Source organism: Idiotropiscis lumnitzeri, chromosome 7 (assembly GCF_059441095.1).
Source record: "Idiotropiscis lumnitzeri isolate Australia: NSW breed Sydney's pygmy pipehorse chromosome 7, RoL_Ilum_1.0, whole genome shotgun sequence".
Classification (NCBI taxonomy): Eukaryota; Metazoa; Chordata; class Actinopteri; order Syngnathiformes; family Syngnathidae; genus Idiotropiscis; species Idiotropiscis lumnitzeri.
Genome location: NC_142397.1, coordinates 2,268,057 through 2,280,109, shown reverse-complemented (window position 1 = coordinate 2,280,109; position 12,053 = coordinate 2,268,057). Strand labels below are relative to the sequence as shown.

Genomic DNA, 12,053 nt, shown 5'->3' with positions numbered 1-12,053 from the left:
AGTATCGTGATATCTACACTCTGAAAGTAAAAAAAAAAAAAAGAAAAAAAATCAAAAACTGTTTTTATTTTTCTGATATTTGGCAGAATAAAAAAATCTGATAAACGATTAATCGGGTGATTAATTAAATCATATACTGTATAATGAATAAAATTACTTTTTTCCCCCTTAGTGCTTCGAACAATAAAAGGTATAAATTTCACAAAATCCTGTAACATTCGTTTATTAAGAGACAAAATTTGGCAAAAAAACAGCCGATTTTTCGCCGATTATTTGTGAAGATTGTCTGAATGTTATTATTTTCATCTCAGAAGGGAATGTAATAACGTGTAAAACTAATCATTCCAAAACAAAACAAACCAAAAAAAAAAAAGATTTTTACAGATTTTAAAAGAGTGAATATCAATTTAATTGATCAAGCCCTACCATATATTGTTGATACATATTTTGCCTAACCAACCTTTTCATTTTTTTTTCCAGTCCTGTCCTCAGACGGCCATACTAACTACAAAGAAATCTTCTGATCACGTCATCGTCAAACCAGCCTGTCCCAGCTGACTTCGGGCGAAACGCACACCACACCCCGAACCGGTCGCTATCACTGAGTGGGAACCGATCCCACGCTTGCCCAAAAGTCAGGCAAGTTTACCACGACATTTTGAGTGACCTCGATATTCTCATCATTTCTGCTCAAAATGATTTTGGGCTTGTGTGTTTTATTGGTTTGTAAAATTGCTTCTTTTGAAGGCTCTCGTGGGGCTTGAAGTAATCAATACGTTGCGGACGCCATTAAAGAGCTAAGGCAGTTAAAAAGAAAAAAAAATCTTTTATTCTTTTCAATGAATGGATTTTGTTTCGGATGAAAAACACAAAACAGACAAATGGACGCCGCGGAAGGTTTGCAATTTCACCTCTTAAGATTGGTGTTCCCATTAGCCCGTCTCGTCCGCAAAGAGAGAGAAGAACTCGCGTTTAATCAGTTCAATTCACGCCCCCCCCCCGCAAGGCATCTGCAGCCCCCGCTATACCTGGAACGTGTGATTACACACACTGCGGGCTCAATCACACTAAATCAAGCGCCGCTTTGGCTTGCTCCAACTATAACGACGAGTTGTGTTGCCGTGGCGGCTCAAAAATAGCGCACACAATGAAGTCATTCACTCGGCTGAAAGTTTGACGACACACTACCCAAAATGACTCAAAGTACAGAGAACCTTCGCCTATTCATGGTTCACTTTTTTTTTTTCCGCAGAATTACCGACAACGGATTTGTGTTTTCCTAAAATGTATTGTAAAAACTGCACATCATGTTAAAGTGTCAAACTGTGGCCCGCGGGCCAAATTTGGCCCAGAGTGTCATTATATTTGGCCCCAGGCGAGTCAAAATGACGACTGTACGAGTTTACGTGCTATATGGTAATAGTACCGTATTTTCTCCACTTTTTTCCTCGATTTTTGAACCATGCGGCTAAAACAACGGTGCGGCTTTTCTGTGGGTTTTTCTTTCACCACTAGGGGCGCTCTATAGTTCAGAACATCCGCTCAATAAATCACGATTTTTTTTCTTTTTTTCTCTTGGGTCTGTTCTGTTTTAATTTCCAAGTTGTTGCCGTGTTAAAAGGCACTCTTTTAACAATCTGTTTACGGACATTTATGTGCGGCTATAGGTGCGCCTTATTGTTCGGAAAATGCAGTAATTTAAAAAAACTAAACATTGTATTGCATTAATAAAACCACTTATAATAAAAAAAAAATTAAAAATCAGCATTTATATTGTTTTTAAAAAAATTAAATGCTGGCCCGCGGCTTTGTTCAAGTTTTACTTTTCAGCCCTGCTGTAGTATGCTGAATTAATTTTTTCAGATCTAAAACGACTGAGAACCACAAATATAAGCAATTAGAAACATTTTGCGGGTGGGTATCAATTACTCGTAGCAGGACTTGATGCGGGGATTTTTTTTTTTTTTAAAAAGATCTGGGCTATTTCATGTGCTTTCTACTTGTTGCATCAACTGTTTAAGTCACATTCACAGCTTCGAAACATCTTCCGTCGATGCGCAACTGGTCCATATTTGGGCATTCGCTTGGTGAGTGCGTACAAATATGGCTGCAGAACGTCTTGTGCGCCGTTTATAGTCACGCTTGGTGTGTTCCGACCGCAGGCCCCTTTTTAGTGCCAGACTGGAATCTCGCTATGGCGCTGGTACTGTTGGTGCGCTAAAACCGACACGCAACTCTCGGTGGCTCAAATGTTATTTTTCAATTCTTTCTCCAGAGGCAGAAAAACTTTCAGGCATGTGGCTAGGAAGTTCACGCGGATTGTTTGTCGGCCGCTTGACCGCCTCTGACAGATGACAGCATGACTTAACTTTGGATTTTTTTTTTTTTTTTTTGCGTGGCATTCATCTGTTGAGTCCGTCGGCCACCCTTGTTGTAAATGCTTGACTTCTCGCTTGACTTTTTTTCCCTTGCTTTTTGTTTATGTCTCGCTGTCGCAGCTGAATTGCCTCTAATTCCTCTTTGGGGTTCAGTGGAGGGCCAGTCAACGAGGTACTTGAGGCTTCGCTCAAAGTGTGTGCGTCACAGGCTTTACTTAAGCAGAAGTACAGGTAAAGGAGGATTACTAATTCAACTTGAGTACTTCGAACAAAAAAGCAAAAAAAAAAAGTTCAGGCCCAAGAAGACGACGAGGGTTTGAAAATGCTGAGGGGGGGCACGAGTGAACCTGGGGAACTTTATTTCTGCCATACTACAATGATGTGTAATTGCACCTCCACTCCAGTAGTTGGCAGTGGCGCTCTCCTTGCTCATTGTGCGCAGTGAGTAGTGGTGGATGTGGTCTTAGATGGCGAATTTTTGAAAGCCAGAAGCTATCGGCGCAGCACTTTTGCAGCAAATCCTGTTTGGAGCCGACAACATCAAACGATTCGGTGCCAAATCGTTCATACTCTCTGCTTCACATTTCCCCGTGTTGCTTCAATCTCTTGTTTTTTTTTTTTTTTCACCCTCTATGACCCCAAAATGTCAAATCAGTCAGGATCTCACTCGCAGTTGATTTCACTCCTCTTTGTTTCAAATGTTTTTTTAATGATGTTTCGTCAATTGAAAAGACTGAAAATTATGATGATCCCAAATAAAGAAAAAAAATAAAAATAAATCAATAAAAAATAACAGGAGACTGAGGGTAGCCGCTTCGTTTGGCCGGAAATCAAGTCGGTGTTCACACCCACAACGGCGCATGCATTGCAGTTCAATTAACTTCAGACGAGTTGTAGGAGCCAAGTGTGAGATGTCGTCAAATACTTGGAAATAAGCTTCCCAGCCCACCGCGGACCACCTCTAAGATTGTGTTCTGTACGGTTAGTTTTAGTTACACGCATCAAATTTGACTTCGGCTGACGAGGTTTCTCAACCGCACAGTGACCTCCGTGGCAACTCTTTTAACATTTTAAACATCTCGCTCGACAATCTCGGCCCGTCACGTTTTCCGACCCCTTCCTCCCGCGCTGACCATCCCCGTTTTGTCAACGAAGGCCTGCAACCGAGCAGCTCCGAATTACAGACACCTTAAAAGTATGATAACAAAGTAGTTTGATTTTTCTTCACATTCCCGGTGTGCTTGAAAAAATAAATGGGAGGGCGGCAGGCGGTGATGTTTCAACACACCGCTGACCACTGCAGGACCTTTGGGAACGGCTTAAATTGTTTACCCGCCCTCCTTCTGGGTCGCGTGACGCAGAAAAGCAGATCCTATAATGGGAAGAGCCCACCCAGCTGGAAACGGAACCAAAAAAAAAAAGCAAAGCTCAGACCCCACGCCGGAGAGCTCCTTCTCACAAAAAATCCTCTCCATTTTTGCTCCGCTTGTCAGTCTTTCCCTCGCCTGCCGCGCGGCACGACGACGCCGACGATTGTCACTCGGCGCTAATGACACGATTCACGTCGCGCTTATTACAGCGCCGACGCGTCTTTGATGCGGCTTCAAATAAAAAGTCGGAGACGCTCGTGTCACTCCTCGGCGTGAACTCGTAAGGCTCTCGAAACAAGGCTTTTTCGCTAAATATAGACGTGGGGTTGTTGTTCAAGACGACAAAAAGCCAGCGAGCAACCGCCGTGAGACCTCGGCCGTGAAATATAAATCCACGCAAGAGAGCTCATTAAAAGCCCCGCACGAGGAAGTGCGGGGGCAGGGGCCCCCCCCGTCCAATATCTGGACGGCGAATTCCCAGCATTCCTCAGGACGCACCGCTGTGAGGCATTGGCCTCTCAGCACACGACTCAAAATTCCTTTCAGGCGCGCCGCCGACGGGAACGTGTGAAAATCCAATCCATAGTCACAACAAACGACGTGATCATGAGCTGACGCATCACGAATCATGCGGCTGAAATTATATCAGTGCTTCTCAAATGGTGGGGCGGGATGTGCTGAAAGGATTTTTTCTTTCCACCCTTAGTTTGGCTTTTCTGTGGATTTTTCTTTCACCACTAGGGGCGCTCTATAGTTCAGAAAATATGCTAAATCAATCTTGATTTTTTTTCTCTCAATTAATTGAATTGAATTCATGAAATCAATTAAAAGGCACTATTTTAACAATCTGCTGATGTCGCATTTTACTATTCGCTCATACGACTATGAGCAGTATTTGCAAAGAATTCCAAGACGTTTCGTTCCTTAACAAACTGTCACTTTGCAAGCACGATGAGCCGTCTGCTTTCCGATTCTCGTCGCCACTTGCTTATCTTTCGTCTCAAGCTCTGATTGGTCCAAGTGTCAATGGAGTTACCGATGACCCAAGACAAAGTACCGCGACCTCAGCGAGCCCTCAGCGTCATTTTCCAACGGCAGCTGAGGCATTTCATCAAACGGTAATCGACAGTCGGAAAAGCGGCCCGACGAAAATTAATCCCGCCGGGTTTGGCGTTAAACATCACGGCGCGCGACTATTTTTGCAGAACCGTCTCCCGGCTTAGCCCGTCTTCCATTTCCCCGGCCTGCTATTTGACCCGAGCACAAAAGCAGCACCGACCCTCACATTCCACCCCTGGCCGGGAATAACGCGGGTATAATTAACCGAAGAGTTAAAGGCACGGTGCCACCGAGACTGTAAAGCGGCCAATGAATACTGAGTATCTGGACCTTATCTGGGCCGTCCTGATTCTTCTGCTTCCCGCACACAACAATCACTTTTAGCTAAGAAGTGCCTCGTGGTCTTGCCACGTGTCTCGTCTAGAAACAACCACAGCGCAGCTCAGCCTCTGGCGAAACGAGATCACTACTTTTTGCCACAGATCACATTTGTAAACTGGGAACACAAAAACATGAGTTGCAATCACGTGCATTAAAAAAAAAAAAAAATTAAAACAGCCTCTCACGGGCTCTTCAGAGAAAGAGAAAGCAAGAAGAAATGCTATTACGTTATTTATTTTTTTTTTTTTTTATTGCCTAATAACAATCGAATCCGATTCAAACTGATGCACTTGTCTGCTTCCTCCATTTCCGAACAAGAAGACAAACTCATCATTTCATTTCCTAAGACTAATCCTGTTGATGATTTGAAATGAATCGTTAAATCCGCTCTTGTTTCGGCAGCTTGTTTTGCATTTTATTCCCTTAATGTGACCTGAAGCGGGACATTTATAGTATTGCCGTTAAAAGCGCCGGCCCCCCTGCGGCCAACGCTAACCACGATGCCGACTGCAATGAAAACAACCATTGTAGCTTGAATTCTTATTTTTATCCGCAATCATTATTGACCAGCTGTCCGCGACCCGGCGGTTGAGACCCACCATCTTCGACCGCCACTAAAACGCGCGCACTTTGGAATTAGCCGTCATACCTCGCCAACAGGTTCGACAAATGGTCTCATTTGTCATTGTTAAACCGAGCGCAAGGCTACAAATTGCTTGATGTATGGCTGGCGGACACAATGATCCGAAGAAATCTGTGAATTATGTTCGCTTTGCTTGACTCGTAAACACAATGAATTTAATTTTGCGAGCAAAACATTGGCTTGACTCAGACGGTGAGGGAGGGGGGGGGGGGGTGAATATTTGCGCTTTCTCAAAGTCATTCATGAGCATGTCGGTCTTGTATTCACGTGGGCATCGGTCGGTCCGAACCGATCGACCGATTATCAGCCGGGCCGATATTTGTCTTTTTGCTGATAATCTGCATCGGCCATTTTGATAACTTTCCAGGCCGACAAATTAAAATCTGGTTTATTTTAGCTCGCTGCTGCACACGTCGCTCTCTCTTTCTCTGCTGTGCTGGGGGCCCTGCTGGCAGAAGCCGATTGGCCCGCCCACAGCACCATCAGATTGGTTCCTTGCGCAGTGGGTCACAGCCAATCAGCAGTAAGCTGCCTGTTTGCTTTTTCACCTCGATTCACACGCACTACGACGGACATCGCCAAAATTTGAATAATTGTCATTGAACTCTAAGACGTGCTCCGTGCACTTTTTGTTTGACTTTTAAAATGACGTTTTCTATTTTCTAAGCTCTAAAAAAAGCTTCAACGTGTTGTAATTCACTAAAGTTGTTGAATTCATTCAATGCCAGCCCAGGTAAAATAAATACAATTTTTGGCGTCCATATCCGTCAACGGGAGTGAATGAATTAATGTGCTTCAAGGCATTGAAACTAAGTCAAATTTTGGAGTTTTTATTTTTCAAAATGTTGACACCATTTTTTCAACCAATGAATATCGGTTTGCAATATCGGTTATCGGCCTCCATGACGACTAATAATCGGTATCGGCTCTGAAAAAAGGCATATCGGTCTACCACTAGTCCAAACAGACGTTAAGAGAGGACCCGCTTGAAATAACACTTGTGTCAACTCTTTACTTGTCTCAGACTTCCTGCTTGACACGAGTAAATCCCCGTTGATGGCCAGCTTTCCGCCCCGTTTCCCCGCTCGCTCCGTCACTCTGTCTGCATCCGAGTCCTCTCTGGGTGACTGGACAGCAGCTCAATGTGGAGACAAAGTAAGGAGGGGGGGGGGCACCGGGAATCATGTTGTGGAAGCTCAAAGAAGGACAGGATGCCGTGAAAGGGATGAAAGGTGGCGATGAGGAGGAAGAAGACGAGCTAAGTTCCACCTCGCCGTGTTCTTGAAGGGGAGTCGAAATCGAGCCGGGTGCTAATTTACAGCAGCCGTTCCGAGGCTCCAAAAAAGTGTTTTTACATCGTAGTGAACAAAAAAAAAATATTAATCATGATTATTTTAGGAATAATTCAAATCTTGATTATACAAACAATTTTTTGGGGGGTACAAAATGTTTAAATGGAAACAATATTAAGAGTGTTTAAGTAGTACTATGTAAGTATTGAGTGCTTGGGTAATCGAGTACAATTTTCACAAAAGTAGAGCTCTTTTTTTTTTTTAAGAATATAGCTTTGCTTCTAGAAAAAAAATGCATTTTACTATTAAAAACAAATTTGAATTTAAGAAGTAAAAACAGTTGCTTGTGTAAAAAATAAATCAATTGTTCATCTTTAAACAAACGCGGCGTCCACGGGACGAGTAGCGCTCTCTCTCTCTCTTTCTCTCTCTCTTACTCTCTCTCTCTCTCTCTCTCTTGCCACTCTGCTGCTGTCTCATCGTTTTTTTTCCCTCTCACGCATGCATGCACGATGAGGCCGACGACGCTCCATCATCATCACGTCAGTGGCGTGGGGGGGGGGGATACAAATGATACAAGTTTTTGTCTCTATAAGAACGTAGCACCTTGTCTCTCGTGATGTCATAATGTGAGCGGCAAGATGAGGAAGACTGTTTGAATGACAATTTGAAATGTATTACAAGAGACTGGCGGAGTCACAGAAAGGCATGGAAGTGTGCATTCTCGGACATGTCTTAACAAAAAGTACTGAAAGGAATCGTCGCAAATGTTGGTTTCGTTTCTAAGATCAAATGAAGTTCACAAAAACGTGCCTGGCCTAGGAACCGTAACTAAGAGGAAGCTGGCAGGTCTTCGCAAAAAGGTCAGCGGAGTGAGAACGATGAGCTCTTTATCGGAAAGCACTCAGTGTTCGTATGGATGCTCGGGGGCGTCGAGTGTCGGTGGCGGGATTCGGCCGCGAGGACAAAAAAGAGGCCGGCTGTGCGGGTCGGCCTCGAGGAAACAGAAAACAGAACAACAGGCTGGTGTGCCAAAGAGCCCTCGGCAACAAGAGTGTGCAAGGCGGTCCATCTGTAACGTGCCGACATGTCTTTTAAGTGCGTGGATCGCGGCCCAACACGTGACCTCGGTGTACGCTTTTTGGGCCCACACAAACACGAGCGCTTCAATGGAGGCAATTCGAGTCCATTCGCTGTTGATTTGATCCTCGTGCAATCAGACGAGAAACAACCAAACCTTAAAAGTATCCTATCCTAATCCTTTAAAAAAAAAAAAAAAAAATCCATTTTCCTTTTCATAGCCAGATATCGATTCATAAAACCATAAATTGATACTTTTAATGTATTATTTGACACGACTTCACGCAAGATCTGTTTTGCTATTTTTCTTCCTTCTAAGGTGAAAATTTTATTTTTTGAATTTTTTTTAAATTTTATTTATCTGTTAGATGAAATTTATACAGCTCATCGCCTATAATCAACAGCTCATTTTTTGGGGTTTTTATACATGAAATTTGTTAAGCCACATCCAATTAAACACGCTAACGCTCGTACATGTATGACCGTTAATCGCGTCCAAACGTGAATCGGTCGTCAACATTCGTGAATCGAGACAGCGACAATGTGCGTTGACTCGTTCGTTATCTTCAGCTCCACAGCAACGCCGCGGATGTCACCGCTGAGGTGTGAACACAACCAAATGCCAGCCGAGTGGAAAACTTGCCAAAAAAATGGAATCGCAGCCAATGATTCGGAATTTTGAGGCTGCGGGCAAACAAACACACTCTCACACACACACACACACACACACACGGTGTGACACAGTTTCCATGCTCAGTCACCAGAACGCAGCGCTCGACGTTAACGCCGCCGCTAACCACGGGTAATTCAGTAAAAGAATCCTGCTGAACTTTTTTTGTCCAGTGTCCAATTTCCAGACAGCAGCGATATGTAAAAACGTGGAAAATCCGAGTTAATCGCAACGTCATCGCAATGAGGAGCCTTTATTTGAGCGGATTTCACTGAAGGCCTTCAAGTGAAAATGGACGGCGCGCCACTGAATATTACCAACCACTGTCTTGAATACGGAATTGTGACAAAATGCGGCATGCACGCGCGACGCCACGTCCACTGCTCGTATTTCATGCGGGAACCGTCGCAACCCAGAGGTCACATGTAATTTAATGCACATTAAATGTCTCTAATCTATAATAAATCCTCTTGGGCCGTCTGGCGGTGCCTCTCAATTTTCCCCGGAGAGACAAAATTAGAGTTGCAACCCCAAAATTTACGGCGCATACATAAATACGCGGCTACGAGCGCCTTTTTCTTTTTTAACATGGCTGCGGGTAGTGTATGTCACACAACTTCCTGTCTGCATCATCTCACAGCCTGTCATTTGGGCTTCAAGGACGCGGCGGCTGTGTAAAATACAACCCGGTTGCACGCCGCCTTGACACAACGCAACACTTTTTTTTTAAGGAGGCATAAAAACCAGAGGACTGGAAAAAAATACAAATACTTTGTTAGTGTGCTGATGTCGATTTTCAGGTCGCAGTACTTGACTAATTTTTTTCTCACTACGTCACTTTTATTCCCTACAATTGAAAGCAGTGGACTCTAAGTTTTGCAACCTCTTTGATGAACATTTAAAGTATGGGTGCCCATTTTTTTTTCTGCCCGGGACCAGTTAATAGTGCGACAGAATTTTCAAAGATGTAGTCTTTTATTTTTTTCCTCGGGGACCACTGGTTTAATGTTCCTCTAATTAACCCAAAAATAAAGTTCAGCTGTTTTAATACTTTAGCAATAATTTTTCTTCGTCTCATTTTTTTTTTTTAGATACCAAAAAAAAAAGGGGTGTGTAGACTTTTTATATGTGTACTTTCTCCTTCTGACTTTGTCAAAAATCGACTTTTTTTTTCAACCTCTGCGGACGACCATTTAACGAACCCCAAATAAAGTTCAGCTGTTCTAGTACTTTTGAAATGATTTATCATCGTCCCATTTTTATTTATCACAAAAAGGGCATTTGACGAGAGGTGTGTAGACTTTTTATACCTGATGTATCTGTACTTTCTCCTCCTTAATACTTCGTGAAAATAAACAGTATAGAATGTGAGTACTTTGGCCGCCTCAAAACAGATTTGCAGATGGACGGCAGTGATGATGGCGCTCTTCCACTATTTTTCATGTCGCATCCTCCTCTCTTCTCAAAATGGAGCTGATTGGCACACGGCCATAACACGAGCCAAATAACCCCTTAAAAGCACTCCCAGAGCACATTTTTTTTTTTTTGTTTCATGTATCGTTCATCGTTGCTAAAACGTGTGCCTGAGTGGATGTTTTCGACAAAACTCCTTAAGCGCCATCTGTTTCCTAAAGTCTCCATTAAAGCGATCGCATCACATTTAAGACTTAGAGCTTATTTGTCTAATGAGACCATCCGTGCGGTGAGAGAGAGCCCAGTGATTGGTCGGTGACATGAATTCGTTCTCATTGGTCAGCTGACACGCTCATCTTCATCATTATTATACGATTTTATTGACTCGCAGAAACAACAGCGCCCCTGCTGGTCACATTTGAGAGGTGTAAGCCATTAGCCACATTTTTGCGTCCTAATACTTCCTGACAGTCCACTCAAGTTCAGTCATTAGAAGCAAATAGAGAGAAGAAACACAAACAGGACACAATTAAAGAAGCCACGGGAGGTATTTAAAAAAAAAAAAAAAAAGCACCATGTTTCCCAAAAAAGACGAGGCCAGGCTCCACGGGGAGGGGGAGGGGGAGGGGGATCCAAATCCCTAACAACCTAATCCATGTCAGGAATCTTTTTTGAAGTCTGTCATTGGAGTTATGATCAGCGAGGCGGAACGCTCTCGAGTGAACATTTTGGCCTTTGCGTCAACACTGCAAAAAAAAAAGGAGCCTGACTAAACAACAACATTGGCGACAATAGATGTCATTAATGAGATTGGATGGCCTAAAAAAAACTAAAAAAAACTTAATGAGCTTTTTTTTTTTTAAACGCCACCCGCGCAAACTGTCCCACTCCCGTTCTCATCGCACAGAGCGTTCCGATGGTCGGCTTTCCCGGCATCCCACGCGTCTGCGCCAGCACAATGCCAATCTTCCCGATTGTGTCACTTCCAATTAGCCCTTGTGAGACATCTGCTTTTAAAAGATCTGAGCGCTGTTGCCGCCGACGACGCCCCCCCTCCCCTCCCCCACACACCCACTCGCCCACCCCCTCACACTTTTGTACTGTAACCACTCGGCCACCAAGCGTGACTGGATTTCGGAAAATTTGCAGAAAGCGCTATTGCTTTTTTTTTTTTTTAATCCGCTAACTGAAAAATAGCAAATTGTGAGCTTGGAATGAGCTTCTCTCACATGAAAGCCAGATTTCACTTCATTTAGTATCCTCCTACACAGCAAGGTTATTAACGTTAAAACGAGGCTAGCAAAACTGAAATTGAACAAAACATTTTTGTGAACAAAATAAAAGAAAAAAAATTCAAACATCCTCATCCGCTCGCTCCGTCCAATCCGTCCGCAACCTGCCTCGCTGTCACTTTTCCAAGCCGAGCGGCGTGACGAGGATTGCAAATAGCAGCGCGGCCAGCCGCAGAATGCGCGCGAGTCAAGCGAGTGAGCGTCGCCCGCTTAATGAGAGGGCTGCGGCGTCTCAAAGTAGGCCACAAAGCCCTCGCCGAAGGCCGACCCTCAGGAGCCGCCGCCGTACGTGTGCATGAAAACACCCAACAGACGTCAACAAAAGTGTGCACGCACACACACACACGAGCGCAGGCAGTGATCAAACTGGCAAAAAAAAAAAAATTCATAGCAGGAGACCTCAAGTGTGGCCTCTGAAGGCACGCCGTGGCCTTCCTTTCCACATGACGCTTCCGGTCACCACTTGAAGTCAAAG

General features: G+C 43.9%; 1 protein-coding gene across 1 annotated transcript in view; it reads right to left on the bottom strand.

Moving 5' to 3' along the window:
* The window catches only part of LOC148333059 (LHFPL tetraspan subfamily member 6 protein), a 42,705-nt gene that overhangs the window by 28,568 nt on the left and 2,084 nt on the right, over nucleotides 1-12,053 (bottom strand). The gene's annotated exons all lie outside the window — the stretch shown is intronic.